We start from the raw sequence: 19,010 nt of genomic DNA, 5'->3' as shown, positions 1-19,010 counted from the left end.
TTCTGTCCCAAGTTTTGCCCAACTGTTAAAGTGATTCATTTTGGAGGAAAAGTGTAGACTTCCAGTCAGGCTGTTATGGCATCTTCTCTGAAGCTCTGTCTGTGTGTGAGAGAAAGAAGTTAGCTGTTTTTTCCTGAAAAGTTTTCTGTATTTAAAAATTCTGAATGTAAATTATCAGGAGAAAAATATTATCAGTCAAGAAAAAAAAAAAATACTATCAGTTCTCTTTTTCCATTAGAAAAGTTTGTATCTTGCTGTATGGACTGGGATAAAAGGAGAAGCAATTCATCGACTTCTAATGAATTTCCTTTCTGTGTAGGAACGTAGGAAGAGAGAGAAAGGGGGAGTTTGGAGAATGCTTGGAAACCCCTCCATGAGCACTCACATTTTTCACTTCATTTTCCTTCAGTGTGGACTGATGAAACCTGACCTTAGATCCAGTTCTCCATAATTTGAAGTTGTAGTTAGGTGAATCCATGAATTTCCAACAGAATGTTACAACACAAATCTTCCCTGTGAACAAAATAAAACAACCCTTATTTATTAAATCAGGAATTTATTGCTGGTATGCCTGAAATTTTAACAGCTTATTCAAAGAATGTTAGTCTCACAAATAATAACATAGTTTGAATTGCTATCCACATATTCCAAATATATGTATAAATAAAATCTGTCCTTGCTGTTACTCTCATCCTTGTCTTGCCTCTGGGTCCTAAGGCTGGTGACACCCATGTTCCTGAAGAAGAACCCAGAGGTTGCAGTGAGTTATTAGCACCCATCTATTCTTCAGTCTGCTTGAACCTGGTTTTGTGATTTTTGACATCCTTTTCTTCCTCACTGGAGAAAAGGAGGCTGAGGGGCCACCTCGTAGCAGTCTCTGGCTTCCTCGTGAGGGGAAGAGATGGGGCTGGTGCTGATTTCTTCACTCCTGTGACCAAAGGCAGGACTCAGGGAAATAGTAGGAAGCTGAATCAGGGGAGGTTTAGGTTAGATATCAGGAAAAGAGGGCAGTATCACCCAGAGGGCAGTTCAGCACTGGAACAGGCTCCCCAGGGAAGTGGCCACAGCACCAACCCTGCCTGAGTTCAAGAAGCATTTGGATGATGCTCTCAGGCACATGGGGTGGCCCTAGGGTGCCCTACACAGGGACAGGAGTTGGACTCAATGATCCTGATGGGTCCCTTCCAGCTCAGGAAAATAAAAACCTGGTGTGTAACTGCATGGTACGCCTGTATTTGCTATTAAGTGGTATATTTTATGTATGTTAGCTAGTATGGATATGTTTTTTGATCTCTTTTTTACTGCTAAAACTTCTTTTCCTACCCCCAGGTCTGCATTTCTTTGACCTACCTACACTGATGAGTTCTTTATGGATCTGGCACCTTATGGCCTTTTTCTTCCCATGCTTGCTGTCCTCCACACAGTAACCCATATCCCTGCTTTCAAAGGCCTCTGCTGTCATGCCAGGCTTATATTCCTGAGAGCTGTAATCCTAAATACTATGACAAATATTCATATTCAAAAGTACTTCATTTTACCTTGAATAATTACTCTTTAGTGGTGTAATATACAAATTATAGTTATAATATGTAAAGATAAATAAAACAAAACAGGCCTAGCCACCTGCTCATTAGGAAACTTGTTTATAGAAAAGAAGCTGAAATGAAGCTTCCTGGAGCCCAAAGAAAGTTGAGACTGAGCTTCCTGGGCTGCAGTGCTGTGAGGGATGAATATCTTGGTAGAGCTTGAAGAGTCTCTACATTGCATATGGAAATGTGGACTGTCTCCAGAAAAGAGTTTTCCCAGGCTGTTTTGCCTTGGAATTAACACTGATGATTTTTGGATATCATCGCTGGCAGCAGCAATTCTCACTTTTTTTCAGTGTGCAGGTGACCCATATTGCTATGGGTGGTTGTAATTCCTGCTTCTGGTCCTGTTTCTATGATGAAGAACAAATGGAAAAGTAAAGCAGGAAAGGACTGATGCCATTTCACCTCTGAAAGGCCCTGTCTGTGTCTGACTATAGGTATGGGCAGTCAGTTCTTTAGGGGAGTGAAGCCAAGGGCACTGCAAAACCCAACCATGATTCTACTCCATCCTTTCCCTGGCCAGTTAATGTCTCTTAGGGAGAGCCCAGAGGATGTGGAGCAGGATGAGGAGAGTTGGGGATTTCCAAAATCAGCAGTTGGTGTCACACTCCTTCATCTGCCTTTTTTGTCCTGCAAGAAGATTAATCTTGTCCTGTCATCCTTAGACCAGCCATATTCTGAGGCAGACACTGTTGGGAAGCCTTGAACCACTGCTGCCTGAATCTATTCACCACTTTAATCTGTTTCAACTACTGAGGTTAATGTTTGGTTTTGTGGTTTTTTCCTTAAGCACATACAGTTTTGCACATACAGTTTTGCTGCAATTCTCTACACTAAGATCTCCAGACTGCCTTTTAGATTTGAAAATAAAGGCAGCTTTCCTTCTGTAGGATTGCCAGTGGCACCATGACTATTAAATACAGATACTTCCAGCTGATTTATAACTGCATCTCCTGCATCCAGTCTTTGCTGTCTTGTCTTTGCATTACTAGGTATAGAAATAACCTGGGTTTTAACTTTTTGCATAGCCTAGCATTAGCTGATGTTACAAATCCATCTCCATCATATGAATAATTTAACAGGCATTTCCTGACAACTATCTCTTGCAGATAGGCATTATATTATTTTTATGGAGCACTAATACTGTCTTTGGCTGACTACAAAAACACTGCTTGGACAAGTTTGTAGCAGCACATCTGTGTAACTTACCTTCTAGTTACGTTGATGCCTTAATGTCCATCTCAATCCCTTTGACCAATGTAAATGAAGCCATTTCCTCAGGTCTGCTGTGCAGCTCATATACAATTTTAATGTAGATATGTTGGGGGATTTAGGATAATGTTCATGCAGGGTACTATTTCTGTCTCATGCTGCCATAGTGTGCACAATTCACAGACAAATGTAAGATGTGAATCCTAGTTATTTTGTAATTAAACTGAACACAATGCAGGATTCAGCACTGGAGCAGTAAGCAAAGGGAGGTGGCAAAGTGGAGAGCAAGGGTACAGTAGTAAAATCCTGTGGCAAAGATTTATTTCCAATGTTCATTTCAGTATCACTGACCTGAGTTTCTAAAGGAGACCTACCCCATGGAACTGCCAGTAACTCCCAATGTCTGGACAAATCTTTATTCCAGAATCTATTTTATAAACTGGTTTTCCTCACTCAATTGATTTCTGAACTTATTTTCATTTTTAACTCAAAACTTTTTTCTTGAAAAGCTTGGCTAAGTACAATTGCTAGTAATTGTTCCTTATTAAATATTTTTTCACTTTATCTCAGCATTTTTGCCACCCATCTGCTTTTCAACTGCCCATTTGTAGGGATTCTTTGCATAAATGTTCTGTGGCTCATTTGAGTCTCTGCATAATTAATTAATTGCTTCTCACTTAGTTTTCTGCATAAGTAATTTACTGCCACATAATAAACAAACTCGTTAATTACTTATTAATTATTTACTGTTCTCTTGAATATATGAATTAATTGACTGTTTAAATGTGCTGCCGTGCTGATTTGACATCTAATGAATTGTTTTGATTAATCAAATAATTAGCTACTTAATCTGTGCTTAAAAGTATAACCCCATGGCTGCTTTGCAAATGTTCTAGCACCCTTCCCCTTCCCTGTTACCATTCAGTGCTATCATCTCATCCTCATCTGGATGCTCAACTCCCTGTCTGGGCACACATGGATCTTTTGGGGTTTAATTTATCCCTCTGGTGAAGCTGTATCCACCACAGGCTCAGTGATGCTCTTTGTAGCTCTGCTCTTCCTCCAGATGTGCTTTTTTCCATGTGACATTTGAACTGCAAGAGAGGTTCAGTTCTGTTTATGCCCGAATGAAAAGGGGAGAACGAGGAAGTAAAGTATTAAAATATTGAGGAATGAAAATCTGGGAGGTAACTGTGATGCAGGAACAGACCCAGAGAATTATGCTTTTTTGTGATAAGGATGTATCAGAAATTGTGTGGCCAGCAGGACTGGGACAGTGATTGCCCCCTTCTACTTAGCACTTGTGAGACTGCACCTCAAATCCTCTTTTCAGTTTTGGGCCCCTCACTACAACAAAACAGTGAAGGGCTGGAGAGAGACCAGAGAAGGGCAACCAAGCTGGTGAAGGATCTGTGGCACAAGTCTTATGAGGAGAAACTGGGGGTGTTCAGCCTGGAGCAAAGGAAGCTGAGGGGAGACCTTTTTGCTCTCTCCAACTATGTGAAAGGATTTTGTAGCGAGGTGGATGTTGATCTCTTCTCTCTAGTGACAAGTGATAGGACAGGAGGAAATGGCCTCAAGTTGTACCAAGGGAGGTTTACATTGGATATTAGGAAAAATTTCTTCCCCCAAAAGGCTGTCAGGCACTGGAACAGTCTGCCCAGGCAAGGGGCACAGTTACTATCCCTGTATGTATTTATGAGGATGTTGTGCTAAGGGACATGGTTTAGGGGTGGACCTGGCTGTGTTAGGTTAACAGTTGGACCTGATGATCTCAAAGGTCTTTTCCAAAAAAATGATTCTCTGAATCTGTGTTTCAGATGCAATATAACTGCTTGATGATATTTGTGGTAAATAGATGTAACTAATAAATTTCCTGAGGTGTTATACTTAAGTGTAGCTCTTCCATTAGACTTAATTGTTGAGGCTACTTTTCTCTGATTCAGAAGAATTTTAGTAGAAAAGAGCCCTTTTCTTCACATTTTGTTTATGTGCTAATCCTGGACTTAAGATTTCACAACTGGTTTCTGTTGAGAGTTCTGTTCTCTCTGGGGACAAGGCCTTTGAAAGAGATGTTGCCTTAAAAAGTAATTTGGTGTTCTGTATCACGAGTTAGTCAACAGAAAACTTACATCCTTATGAAAACTCGTTTAAAATGGAATGTTCTTGAGAAGTTTTCCACAAGCTGTGTCAGCTGCTTTTCATGGTATTAAATTAAGGCTTCCTATACAAGTGGAAATGTGAGAAGTGAAATGGTTTTATCAAGTGTGCAATGTGAAACAAGAGGAGTACATAATCTCTTTAGAAGAAGTTGCTAAGTTGGTTTAATATCAAGGGAATAACCATGTCAGAATCAAAATCTGTTGGACTTGCTTATATGTTTTTAATCATCAGTTTTAGAAGCAATACTGCTCTGGTTGCCCATCTCCTGCCATCAACCATGACAGCTTCATCTCCCATAAACACCAAGTGCCTGTGACATACCCACGTGTTGATGACTAAATGTAGGTATCTTAATCATGACTATGTGAATTCTACCCTCAGGAGTTTTGGATTAAACACGTTGGTAGGAGGGCACAGGCTGGTCAATGAAAAGTCATCTTTATCAGTGGTCTCCATGCCCAAATGTATGGGACTTGGTGGAAAAAAATGGAGAATTAAGCAAAAGTCGTTAATATTTCAAGGCAGTGGGTACAAGAATCTGCTCATCTTTTTTGTCTCCAATGTCTGTGAAACTGATTATCATGAAAACGTGCCTTGAAAAATTGCTAGGCAATGCATATGACTTGCTAGCTTGTTTTTCTGCTGGAAGTGTAGAGCTGGAAAATTTAAAGTAGTTTCCATTTGTTGGTTGTTTGTTTACCTTAAGCATTTCACCTAGAGGTTTTTTCAGAGCTGCTTTACAATATATTGAGTCTAATTCATGAAGAATCTGAAACAATTGAATTCCTTGAACATGTAGTGAATGAGAATGAGCAACAAAAGATGAGGTTGTTGGTATTCATCTGATGCTGTTTAATTAGTTTGTGATATAATGAGTGTGCTGTACAGTATGGATCATCTCTCAGTCTATAACTATCTCTGAAGAATGAAGCTTTTGCTCTTAATGTTTCCAGGCAGTGTCTGTTACAAAAGCTATTAATAACTGTGATCAGCATTAAGCAGATAAGTATTACATTTCAGGGAGACTATTCATGTGATTAGAATTAAGCATTAAAGTTAGATAACTCAATGGACCAAAGCTCTAATATTATTCACATTGGAGAATTGCCATTGCAAAAAGTTATTGCAAAAAAGAGGTGCAAGCTGAATGAAAAATGAGCTTTTCAAAAAGTTGAAAAAGCAGATGTGTCAAAACATGATATTGGAGAAATATGTAAGGAAGTGAAACGGGGGAGAAACTAAAACTGTTATCAAAAAATGTAGATATCTAGACCTGTATTGTCAGTATTTCTTATGAAAAAATATTTCCACTGAGAAAAAATATATGCCAACAACCCAATGGTCTGTAAGAATTATGAGAGGAGGTGAAATAGCTGAGCCTGCAGGAATATTGTTTCTATTCAGCTCTGTTTCATTGCATTTTTATGTCAGCATAAATCCACTGATTCAGTGAAATTCAGCCCACACCTTGATTTCTGTGTCTGACTGAAGCTGTGCAAGCAGAAGCCTGCACATTTCTGAGTTCCTGTTTTATTTACTGCTGACAGAGCATTATTCCAATGTGATGAAGAAGATAACATTGTGATTCCTTATAATAATTGATTTTTTTAAACATCTAAAGCTTCTTCCCAGGCTTCTTATATGCTAAGTAGCTCACTGTCAAGGTTTGGGTAACTTTCATAATAGTTTATTCAAATTGAATTGTAGTATTCCTTTCCATGAATTTTCTTTTTTAACTATAGAAGAATCACAGGCAAAAATGTGGTTACCCACTTGGACATGTTGGTGTTGCTTTCATCAGCTGAGTTGGGAGGCAAAATTTCAGATATAATTTCTGAATCTACAAATACAAAATCTAAATAACGACTGTACATGTAAACAAACATACTGAATACTGAATCTTCTCTTTTTTTCCTTTCTATCTTTCTAGTAGAAGCAAAAGTAATGAAACTAGCTAAAATGTGAAAGATACATCTACCATTTTGCTGGATTAGGCATATTATTTTGTATGTCATTGAGAAAAAAAATCTTAGAAAAAAAGATGGAGACAGAATATCAGAAATCTTTGAGTTATCAGGAGTTTATGTTGTACCTCAGCTTCAGCAGTCTTTTTTAATGAATAGGTGTAATTGCTACATTTGAAAGCTGTAAGAGAGGCTGCAGTGTTCACACTAGCTATATACCAGCCTAAAAATTAGGAAAATATATTTGGAAGAATAACTGTAGGTGAGAAATAAGGAAAATAGTTTTCCTTTGCTGCTTTCATTTTAGAATTTATTTGGAATTTCAGTTTATTTCAAAATAAGAGTTTACGGGAAGCTTAATGTTCAACAACCTAATATTTTAATTACTCAGTATTAATTTTTTCTTAGTTATAAAACAATGCATAGAATGTTTGACATTTCAACAAAACATGACTGGCAGCTTTCTTTCAAAATCTAAAGATCCACATGAAAAAGCAGGTGCTGAGACATTTACTAATGCTCAGTCCTTTTCCAAAAGTTGCCTGAAAGAGAATGGAGTGGTTTAGTGCTTAAATTAGAAATAATTTAGCTGTTGCCATTTAACAACAGAAGCTGAACAGCCAATTATTTTAGAGTCTGTGTATGTGCCTCAATACTTTCATCAAATATAACAGTCTGTCTTTCAGTTTGACTGTATTGAACCATTAAGCTTGGTCTGAAAGAGTTTCTTTTGCCCAGCTCTTGTATAGAGCATTAATTATGAAAACAAGCACTTAGATGCTCTCCATAATTTCATTTGAGGAGCTATCTGGGTTTCAAACATGTGGAACAAAACAAAATTGTGGAGCTACCTCTTAATTGTAATGTTTTGGTAATTGTAATATTGTGGTTTGAGCAGTCTGAAGGACAGTGTGCTCATCCAGATAGAAGTCAGAACAGACTTCTTCCAGGTCACTTCTATATGAGATTAGTATTGAATTTACTTTAAAAGGTTCCAGAGTTACACTTGGTCCTGAATTGAAGATTGAAATGATAATAGGACAGATGGGCTGAGTGAGGATGCTTTTGGTGGGGAAAGAAAAATGTATCATCTGGGAAAGATGAACATGGGTATCTAGGAGTAGCTTTCACAACTTTACTGGGTGTTACATATTACTTTTCGGAGATATTAATTGCTTCTTAAATAGTTCTATGATTCAAAGCATGCTCCTAAAGTTTGAATTCCAGTGGTGGTAACATTATAGAATCAAGGGAATGGTTTGGGTTGGAAAGGACCATAGTGGTCATCTGGTTCCACCCACCTTGCCATGGGCAGGGACACCTCCCAGTAGATCAGGTTGCTCTGGGTGTCATCCAGTGGGTCCTTGAACACTTCCAGGGAGAGGGATCCACACCATCTGGCTCTCTGATTGTTGTCCTGCTACTGACTAACCAGAATTAGAGGCCTGAGGCATGGATGCTGCTAAGGTTTGGGAGCAATCAGCCTGTCTCAGGCAGCCTTCTCACCTCAGCAGAGTCCTGGGCTGCCAGGTGTTATCTCTGATCAGAATTACTGACTTATTCCTGGATAAATCCCTGACCATCACTCCAAGTCCCAAAGTCAATTAGTGCCAACTTGTTTGGAAGGCACATACTAAATAACTAAAATGAGTTTGGGAGCATAGAAACATAATCTTGTCCTCCTCATGTATTAAAATAAATGGGGAATAATGAATTCTGATATTTTAGATGAAAACATTATTCTAGGAGCATCTTGCTTGAATAAATTCAAATGTGAACTTTTAAACTGGCCTCTTTTAAACTTGGCAAGCATTTACCAAGATTATCTGGGTAAAGACATGGATAAAAGAGCCTTTAAGCTGTTGAATCTTTGACTGAGAAGTGTTCATTGCTAAATGTAGAGCCGGTGCTCCACTACCAGTAGTAGTGTACTACTAGTACTACTAGTAATGAAAAACCCAGTTCTAGGTTCTCTTCCTGACTCTCCAACTCAATAACTCAGTAACTGTTGCTCTTTTGCATTGCATAGTCTCTTAGTGTTTAACTTTGCCAAGTGTGGAGGTCATGAAGAGTAAAAGTTGAAATCAGGAGGATCTGTGGCAGCAGGGGATGGTTAGAGCATCTATTGCATCTTCTGTGGTCTTCCTAACTACCTATGTAGTTTGCTGAAATAGGACAGCAAAAAAACTTGCTCTGTTTCTATTTGTTCTGTGATTTGCTTTGAGGAGGCAAGAAGTGGCAGTTACTCCAATTGTTCAGATACTTAGTGGTATCCTAACTCATGTAAAGCATAACCCTGATGATAATTCATTCATGGCACCACATGAGAGGTACTAGAAAATAAGAATGTCTGTATGGCAGAGCTAGTTTTTTTTCCCAGTACCTAATTCTTTTTGCCCAAGTGCCTTCTCTTCCTGAGTACTTGTCTCAGGCTGTCTGGAGACAATCTCTCTGGAGCTCATTGAGACAGAGCCTTCACAACAGTTCTGCTCTTAGCTTCTGCTCACCAGAGAATCAAGATGTACCCTGATGAGAAATCTCAACAGAGAAAACCTGATTTTTTTAGACTGTGTTTTCTAGTCATAAATGGCTTGAAAAGCACTTGACTCTCTTTGTAATGTATGATGACTATGAAAGGATTTATAAAAGGCCTGGACATAATAAAAAAAAAATAAGAAGTCATAATATGAATGCCACATCTTGACTTCTTTAATTATTTCATACTTTTAGTTCCTCTTCTGTATGTCTACAGTTCCCAGTTTCTGATAATACTTTGAAGCATTCTAAATGAAAATGCAGGCAGTGATAATAAATGTATTCTCAAGTGTGAACTGCAGCTTGTGAAGTATTTAAAATCATAGAATTGTTTGGGTTGGAAGGTGCATTAAAGAGAATCCTGTTCCAACCCCCCTTCTTGGGCAGGGACACCTTCCACTGGATCAGGTTGCTCAAGGCCCCATCCAACCTGGCCTTGAACACTTCTAGGGAGCACAACTTTCTTGGGAAACCTGATAGCATCTCACCACCCTCACAGGAAAGAATTTTTTCCTTATGTCCTACGTGGATCTCCCCTCTTCGTGTTTGAAACCATTCTCCATTGTTCTCTCACTACACACCTGTACAAAAAGCCCTTCCCCAGCTTTCTTGTAGTCCCCCATCATTTCATGTTACAAAGTTTGCTTCTAGTAAAATAGGACCACTCTACATGTCTTTCTAAAAGCAAGAAGCAGTACTATGGACTACTAAGAATCTGTGGAGAAAGTTTTTCCAAATGGTTCTTGTTTAGAGAAAGGTTCCACACCATGAATTTCTCACTCTAGACTACGCTGGTGTGGCCCCACCTGGAGGACCTCGTGCAGTTTTGGGTGGCTCAGACTATAAGGACATCAGACTATCAGAGTGTGACCAGAGGAGAGGAACCAAGATGTTGAAAGGTCACCAGGGCAAGACTTGTGAAGAGCATCTGGGGTCACTCAGTTTGTTCAGCTCAGAGAAGAGAAGGCTGAGGGGTCACCACATCACAGTCTACGGCTTCCTCAAGGAGTGGCAGCAGAGGGGGAGATGTTGATTTCCTCTTTCTGGTGACCAGTGGTGGGACATGAAGAAATGGAATTAAGCTGCATCAGAAGCAGTCCACACCTTAGGAAAAGGTGTTCCACAGAGGGTGGTTGTTCAGAGGAACAGGCTCTCCAGAGAAGCGGTCACAGTACCTTGCCTGTCAGCATTCAAGAAGCATCTGGATGATGCTTTCAGTCATATGGTTTAGGTGGTCCTTTTGAGAAACAGTTGAGTTGATGATCCCTATGAGTCTCTTCTAACGTGAGATACTCTGTGATTCTGTGTTTCTCTCTGATAGAACAGTGCAATTGGGAGTGGAGGAGAAAAGCAGGTGGTGGGAGGCTGAACACCAATGTGCTTGGTGCCTCTGCCTGGAAGGCAGCTTCTTTGTAGATGACAGTGAAAAATTGAAGATTCATTTTTTAAAAATCTGGAGAGCAAAGATGCCAAAGGTCTGAAAGCATCGTAGGAGACAATGCTGCCTCTTGCTGTAGCAGGAAAATTAAATTCTAAACCACAAACATACGGGAAGGAGGGAATTCATTCATGGGGAAATACCCATACTGTCAAAACCAGGCAATTTGTGGTACAGGACTTCCCAGCTTCTTTGTGAATAGACTGTTATGAACAAGTAGTTTATACTACTTTCAGCATAAATATTCTTTCTGAAAGAGCTTATTTAGAATTTTCCTTAAACAAGCATATTGTGCATTATGGAGCCACCAAATCACACTGAAGTTTGTGTTTGTTTCTTGGTTAGCTACAGCTCAAGGAAACTCAGCTGCTATTTGGCTTTCAGTTTCCTTTGTGATCTGAATGTCAGCTCCTACTCTTTTGGGATTAGAAATAATCATTGCAAAACATAGTCTGCAACGACTGATTTATTTAATGTATTTCAGGGTGATGGAATAAAAATGGGATATTTTTCATTTCCCATACCTATATTTATTTTTCATTCAAGAGAAATTAAGACACGTACTTGGTTGAATTAATGAAATACGAAGAAAGAAATCAGAATGCTCAAGGTACCTTTTTATAGAAAAATTACTTTTGAATTATAGAAAAATTACTTTTGAATTTTTCACATGATTATGAAAATTCTCAGTGTTGTACTCCTGGGAGAATATCAGCTTGTTAGGAGATCATTGGCTTTTCCAGCTTCTTCAAATCATTTCAATAATAAGCAGATGGTACCAAAATGCCACCAGCATACAGAAAGAGCTATTGCTTTCACCTTTCAGCAGATAAATAATATTTGGCAATAAGATCAGCCAGAAAATGCTTGGATTTGGTATTGTCTGTCCAAATCATCAAATTATTTTCTTTTATCTCCCAAGAATTCAGGTTGTCTCCTAAAACTTCCTTCCATTCTTGAGCCACTTCTTGAACCACGATGATTTTAAATGGAAGAGGCACAGCAAAGCTGCTGCTGTTTCCAGCTCACTGACAAATATTCAGTCTGCCTTTTTAGTTGCTATGTACAATAAGCTTAGTAAATGGTTTAATGCTGTTAAGAGCTGTTCCTTTGCTTAGACTCATTTTCCTAGCAATTTCCAATTATTTTTTTACTCTCCTTCCTATAGATGCCTTCATACTGGTCCCTAAGGTTCAGCTACCCAGTAGATATTTTCTTCATAGACAAGGCAGCAGGACCTGCTGGTTGCTTTTCTGCTTATTTAGGTGTTGTCTTTTAGCAGCTCTCATTCTGGCTGTGCCTTGTGGCAAGTAGCTCAGTAGCTTGGCTTTTCTACAGCATCGTGTTTTATAATTGTGGTCCAGCAGAGCTGCAGAACATGAACATCTTTTATTTTGAGCTGTTAATTAACAGTGGGAGCAGGGTGTGTAGTAAACTGTGTAGATTTAACATCTGATTTGAAGGTGGTGAAGTTATGTTTCTGCATAAGGCTTGGGAAGGAGCAATAGGAAGTTTTTATTTTTACCCTTTCTTCAGAAACCAGATACTACTCGTACAGGGAAGCATCTGTGGAGATATGATAATGAGAGAAGGGGAAGACAGAGAACTCCTGAGCCTGGTCCTGTTGGAATTTAGCAACTCGAAATATTTTCCAGAGGCTCAGGATTTTAGAAGTTCCTTCAAGTAATGATTTAAGACTTACTGAGAGAAGAACCCCACAGCTCAGGAAACTTGTATTTCAGTAACAGATGACCAGGGAAGGTCACTAAACATTTAAGGGTATTTAATTGTGTTTACATGTCAACACTTGTTTATTTTTTTAGTTAAAGTAAGCTAATTACTGATGTCTAAAATATAGCAGTGAGAGGATTCCAGAGGGAGCAGAGGGCAGAGGGGAGGCTCCCAGCACCAAAGTTCATGGCCATGAACAGGGGTCTGCAGCTCCCAGCAGAGCTCAGGCCCTTCCAGATTGGTGCCTCTAGGTGTGAGCCTTGGAAACACAAACAGTCCTGTTGCCTACAGATCAGAAAAACTGAAGTCTAATTTTCAGAAAATGGGGCAGTGTCCTTATGTTGTTACAAGTAGTTCTTCCAAAGCTGATGGTCTTGACTTGGAGTCCTAGTTGGATTTGACCATCTTGCAAATGCAACATCAATTTAATTCTTTGTGTGCATGCACCAGCAAAACAATTTTTTGAAGCAGTGAGTGGGGCTGGCTTACCAGCTCCCAGCTCTGTGAAAAGATTACAGATAGGTGCTTGAGTTTAATTTCTGGTTTTGTTTTTTTTTTTTTCTTTTTTCTTTTTAAATTACTTATTAATGCTTCAGGTTTTATGAGCTAACAAATTGGTGGTTATTTTAAACTGAGAGCAACCTATTAAACTGTGTTAATATATGAGTGTGGGTGTTTGCATTTGTACAGCCAAGAAAAGCCAAGAAAAGGCAGCTTTATTTAGTATTGCTTTCTCTTCTTACTGATCTGAAGCTTCAAAGTCCTTTTTGTTGTAGAATCAGGGAGCAAATAGAAGAATCCCTCATTTCTTTAACGAAAACAAACCAAAAAAACGGAGCTTTTAAGCTGTTCTGTGTTCAAAGAGCCCTGGCTGTGTAGTTTGTGCAAAGTTATCTGAAACTGGGCTGAAAACTGAATTTTCCCAGAAGTCAGAGATTTGTTATTCACATTTCCCTCAGCGCAACCAGGACCAGATTTAAAGTTGCAAAAAGATGTCAGGAAGGACTTAATTATTTAAAATTTTTACTGTGGGAGGATTTTTATTTTTTTTTACTGTGGGAGGCTTAAAGAGACTTCTGTAGTAGGAAATTGTAGTAAATTGGAACCCGCATTTGTATCTAAGATCAATTGATATCATGTGGTTTCATAAAGCTAAATGAAAGAACAGTTTTAATAAGCTGAAGGCAGTTGTTGTTACATTATGAATAGTGCTTTATACGGGTTTTTTCCACATAGGTGTGAAAATAATGTTCTAGGCTTAAAGTACTCAAGACAACAAGTTATGGTCAAAGAACACAAAGAGAACAAACTTCAGGGTTGCTCTTTTGTTAGGTATAATTTTATCAATCAGCAATGTGCTGTTCTGAACAGTATTGAGAACTTCCCCATGTACAATGTTCATAAAAAAATAAAATTAATTAGTCCTATATTTTAAATGTTACGTTCTTTGTAAATGGAATTGGTCTTGTTTGCACCAAGGTATGAACAGTTTGCACAGAATGTGGGTGTCATGTGTCTGTTGGGTGAGAAGCCAAAAAGCCCTTTGCTTCAATGAACTTCTGCATTACTGGGCTGTGTTTTCTCACTGCTGGAAAAAAAAAATCTCTCTGGTTGGTGACTCAGAGCTCTTCTGGTACAAAAGACCATACTCAGACAGCACTTCTGCTTTGAAATAGATGAGGAGCTCCTAGCTTTGGTGTGTTTATACACACACAGATAATAATCACAGAATATCAGAATGGTTTGGGCTTAAAGATTAGTTCCAACCCCTCTGCCATGGGCAGGGACACCTCCCAACACACCAGGTTTCTCCAAGCCCCATCCAACCTGGCCTTGAACACTTCCAGGGATGGGACATCCACAGCTTCTCTGGGCAACCTGTGCCAGTGTCTCACTATACTTGGAGTGAAGAATTTCTTCCTAATCTCTCAACTAAATTTTCTCTCTTCCAGTTTAAAGCCATTACACCTTGTCCTGTCTCTACATGCCCTTGTAAAAAGTCCCTCCCAGCTTTCCTGGAGGCCCCTTTCTGTCACTTCTGGGCTGGTGGGGTTGACCTTAAGTATGAAATGAGGCAGTGGCAGCCCAGTGTTAACCATGCAGGTTCACAAGAGCTCAAGTAAGCTGCTTGCTCTGCTGGCTGGAGGAGCAGGTATTCTTCCATGGGAGTTGCACTCTCTACCTTTGTGGGGACTCTTTGCTCCTACAGCTCCTATAAATATAGTCTAGAGACAGTTTGATGACCTGAATGTGCATCTTACCTAGCAAAAATGAGATCTGAAGATGCACAATCCTATATTCTTTTGATATTTCAGTCTTGAATAGCATTTCTGTCTTCAAAATAGACTTGAGGCTCTGCATAGCTGATGCTCACAGTATCTGGGATGCAGCTGCTCTGTAAAGTACTGCTGGGAATATATTAGCCCCAAACTGAAAAAGATAGAGTTGGCACCAACTTTAGAACTCAAGAACTGTCCCTTTATTCCTCTTTTCTCCATAAGCAAGAGGGGAAAAAAACCCTTTGCTTTCATATTATAGGCTGGATATTTTTGGTATATATGAACTGTGGTTCATTCCAGAGCTGTGTGATTACCAGAATGGTAATGAAAGATGGAAGTTTTGTTTAACTCTCAGCAGGTGGGTGTACAGTGCCCCCAAAAAAGTAAATCACCTTGAAATCACAGTTAGGCAAGCACAGTCAGCATGCTGCTGTCACGGGCTGTACTCTCAGAAATGGGAAACAAGATGATAGCTCTCCTTGGTTCAAAGCTGAGGCTCAAACTCCAAATGTTTCAAGGACTTCGTATGAATTTGTGAATCTTTCATGTGCAAGGTAGTTAAGGATGCTTGACACTTCATAAAAGCACACTGCTAAGGCTTCAATAACCAACCCCTAAGCTAGAAAAATGTTTTAGCAGAAATGCCAGAAAACTCAGGTTCATGTCCAAAAAATTAAAGAGGACAACATGAGGAAAGAAGGGGGAACAGGCTGAATTTATAATGGGGATTGCTAATATTTGGTTGATCCTAACACAGACTGCCAGTTGGAATTTGAAAGACTTGATACAGCATTTTAAAGACCTGTTTCATCCAGTCTGGAAAAAGGAGCACCTGATGCTGTTGTTGAGGCTGGTCTGAGCATGATTTTAGTGAAGAGGATTCTCCTCCAAATTTTGAAATCACATAAGAATTCCCCATGTCACTCTCCAAAGTTGCAGAGCAATAAAATAAGACTCTGTTGAAGAGGCCAGTAATTGTTTTTTCTTCTGCTCCTCTTAAAACAGTGAACTCTTTTCATGTTAATATCTTCCAGAACCGGAAATTTTTTTTGTTCTTCTTGTGTGTGTTGAATGTGATTCAATGGTTCTCCTTGTCCTTGTTGGGTGATGCACCTACCTCAGCTGTAAGTTACAGCTTGGAGTGAAGAAAAAAGTGGTGCTTGTACTGTGCTCATTACTAATGGGAAAAAAAAAAAAATCAAAGAAGGATCAAATAATCCAGCAAGAAAAAAGAATATGATTAAGTTCCGTGTCTATTCACTGTTTTAAGCTGGAATGGGCTCTGGCACAATGAACTTTCATATCTCTGCTATGTATAAAATATTGTATATATTAGTTCATTTCAGAGTATTAAATGTAATTTTAAACTCTATTTCTTGTCTGTTGTATCACTTTACACCAAACCACATTTTGTGGATCACAGTGGGATGAAGTGGCTACCAGGCTACCATTACTGTTCTTGTGGTTTGACAGCAGGAGTAACTCTTCTGGACTTTGAGCTCACTACCCTTTATCTACCTAAAATTCTCTGCCTGATTTTGGTACCTCTGAAAGCAGAGAATTTGTTCTGCTTCTTACCTCAAACTGATAATCAGAATCACTGTTTCTGGTTTCCTTGATTTAACTTACTTAACTCTGTCTCTTTGCTGTTCAAAGCTTTATCTGTTTTCAGGAGAAAACGTGGGTCCTCCTGAGGAAGGCAGTGCAAGAAAAACTCTTCCTGCTGTTGGTGCAGGATGGTTTCTGCAAATCCTGCTCTGGAGACCCCCTTCTCTCTTTACATCCAGGGAGACTCAGCTCCCTGCGTGGATCCTCAGATGTATAATCTCTCAGATCTAATGATTTTACCTCCGGATGTATTTTATCTAACCAACTTAAACCGAAATGGATTTTATTCCATCATTAAAACTTTAAAGAGCAAAAAGTCTCAGAACCAACCTACCAGCCTGCTGAGAGAAGTTAACTCTGCTTGTTTTACAGTAAGAAGCAAGTTTCTGAGTGCTGAAATTTACTTGCCTGAGGTCAAAGTGAATTGACAACAGATCCCAAACCAGGGACTCAAAACAGAATTTCAAGGCTCTAATTACAAGCTGGAAAGGGACTGGTTGTCTTAAGCTATTTTATTGCATTGTGTCTTTGACCTGAACTTAGTCAAGAAGGATCGATATTTTCTGTAGACTTCTGGAGTTGGCTTTGTGAGTGGATGAGGATAGTCTGATTTATTTAATGAAGCTCGTGGCATGAAGTAAATACTGGCACAGCATTTGGCACCACACATTGGAAGGAAAGCGGTGATGTCTTAAAGAAACTGCACCTTTAGTGATCTTGTGGTGGAGCTGTAGCTACTGGTATTTTTGTGATGGCAGATTACTTTATCAGTGTTTCCCCCTCAACCCATTTCTATTCTCCCTTTAGGCTTTGGCAGAGCATGGCAAAGCAGTTGCTGTTTTCTGGCACGATTCTGGCAGAATGTGGCCTTTTTTTTCAGAGTTGGAGCATTCACCCTCTATCATTGCTGTGCTAAAAATGTCCAATAATTAAGAACTGATGTAAGTTTGGTTAGAGAGAGCCAGTGGGTTCTGACCACAGGCTTTAAGGTGGTTATTTATGTGCTGTGTCTTTCTAACATAAAAATGTGAGAATCTCAACCTATTGTTCAGTGAAGCAAAGCCTTCTCAGACACTCAGAGGATACCAGTAAGTCACAGATCTATATCAATGTTCTTCACAGCAATAAAAGTCAACTTATGATGTGTTTTGCCTCATGAATTTCAGCACCAGTGGAATTAACAAATTCTCTTGCAGTGCTACCAGAATGAGTATTGCCAGTTGCAAATTACAGGGTTTTTTAGATCTGCTTACTCTGCACTCTGAAGTCACTTACAGAAAGATTGAATTGATGGCATATTTTAATATTGTTAAATCTCTGCATTCAGTTGCACATTACAATGAGTCTCTAATCTTGTTTGATCGAAGTGAATCAAGCAAACCTGTTTTTAAATCCTTAAAGTCTCATAATTTACGAAGCCAAAAAATTACTTTAAAAATAGAGTCTAATTGAGGTACATAGTGCCTTTTCTGTTTCTTCATGCTCCACAAAATGAATTAATTCTATCAGCAAACCAGAATGTGTGACAAGAGAGGAACTGAGCACAGCCCAAGGGTACTTATACCTTTGAAGGTTTATTTTTGGATGGGGTGCAGGCAAGAGCCAGTGAAATTTCAGGAGTGCCTGGGTAGTCACAAAGGCACTGAGTCTCATCGATGCCTGGAATCAGGAAGGTGCATGAGATGGGGACAAAGCTTCACAGGGGAATCTGAGAGGTTGGGTGGGCTGGTGGAGGTCATTTGGTTTTGTAAATTGGTTACTCTTGCAGATGTTAGTGTTTGAAAGATCATATATTGTAGCAAAATCAGTTTTTCTATCTTGAGTAGGTGCAAGCACAAGGTCTTTATCTGTCACATTTCTTTTAAGGGGGCTTTGAGAGATGCAAACTCTTCTCTCCAGCTGCCACTGCACCACTAGTGGGAAAAGGAGACTGGTTGAGGGAATTCTTTATCCAGATGGTTGGAGTTTTGCAGCCCAGATCAGAGTGGTGCAAAAGGTTATAACATCACCAAGAACTTGCTGCCTTAGAGACAGGTTTTTTTAGTTTATTTTTAATATTTATAACTTGCGCATGGCTTGTCGGTCCTAATTTAGAGCAAAAGACAAAATATTTCAGCTGTGGTTCATTAATGGCATATGGCATCTTCTTAATCCTTTTCCTCCCCTGAGATTTCATTCTTAAAAAAAAAGAAACCCCCATAAAACAGTACACACAGTGTAATGAGCTGACTTCAGCAAGAGTGTTCTAATGAATTTTTGTTTTCAGTTTCTTTGTATCTGTTACTTGCAGATGTTGGTATCTAAAGCAAGAAAGTTGTATATTTACAGATCACTGGATAATTCCTCTCCTACCTGGCAAAAAGATCTTGGTCTTTGTAAGTACAATAAAATAACCAGCAGCTGCTTTACCCTCTGGTCCTCTTTAATCAGTTTACCTTTGTATTTTCCAGTCAGGGTTTTCTTAGAACCACCAGTCTGATACTCTGAAGAT

General features: G+C 39.2%; 1 protein-coding gene across 3 annotated transcripts in view; it reads left to right on the top strand.

Moving 5' to 3' along the window:
- TRAPPC9 (trafficking protein particle complex subunit 9) overlaps positions 1-19,010 on the top strand; it is a 489,549-nt gene that overhangs the window by 299,907 nt on the left and 170,632 nt on the right. The window lies entirely within an intron of this gene.

The sequence above is a fragment of the Heliangelus exortis genome, chromosome 2, assembly GCF_036169615.1.
Source record: "Heliangelus exortis chromosome 2, bHelExo1.hap1, whole genome shotgun sequence".
Classification (NCBI taxonomy): Eukaryota; Metazoa; Chordata; class Aves; order Apodiformes; family Trochilidae; genus Heliangelus; species Heliangelus exortis.
This window is presented reverse-complemented; position numbering and strand designations above follow the sequence as displayed.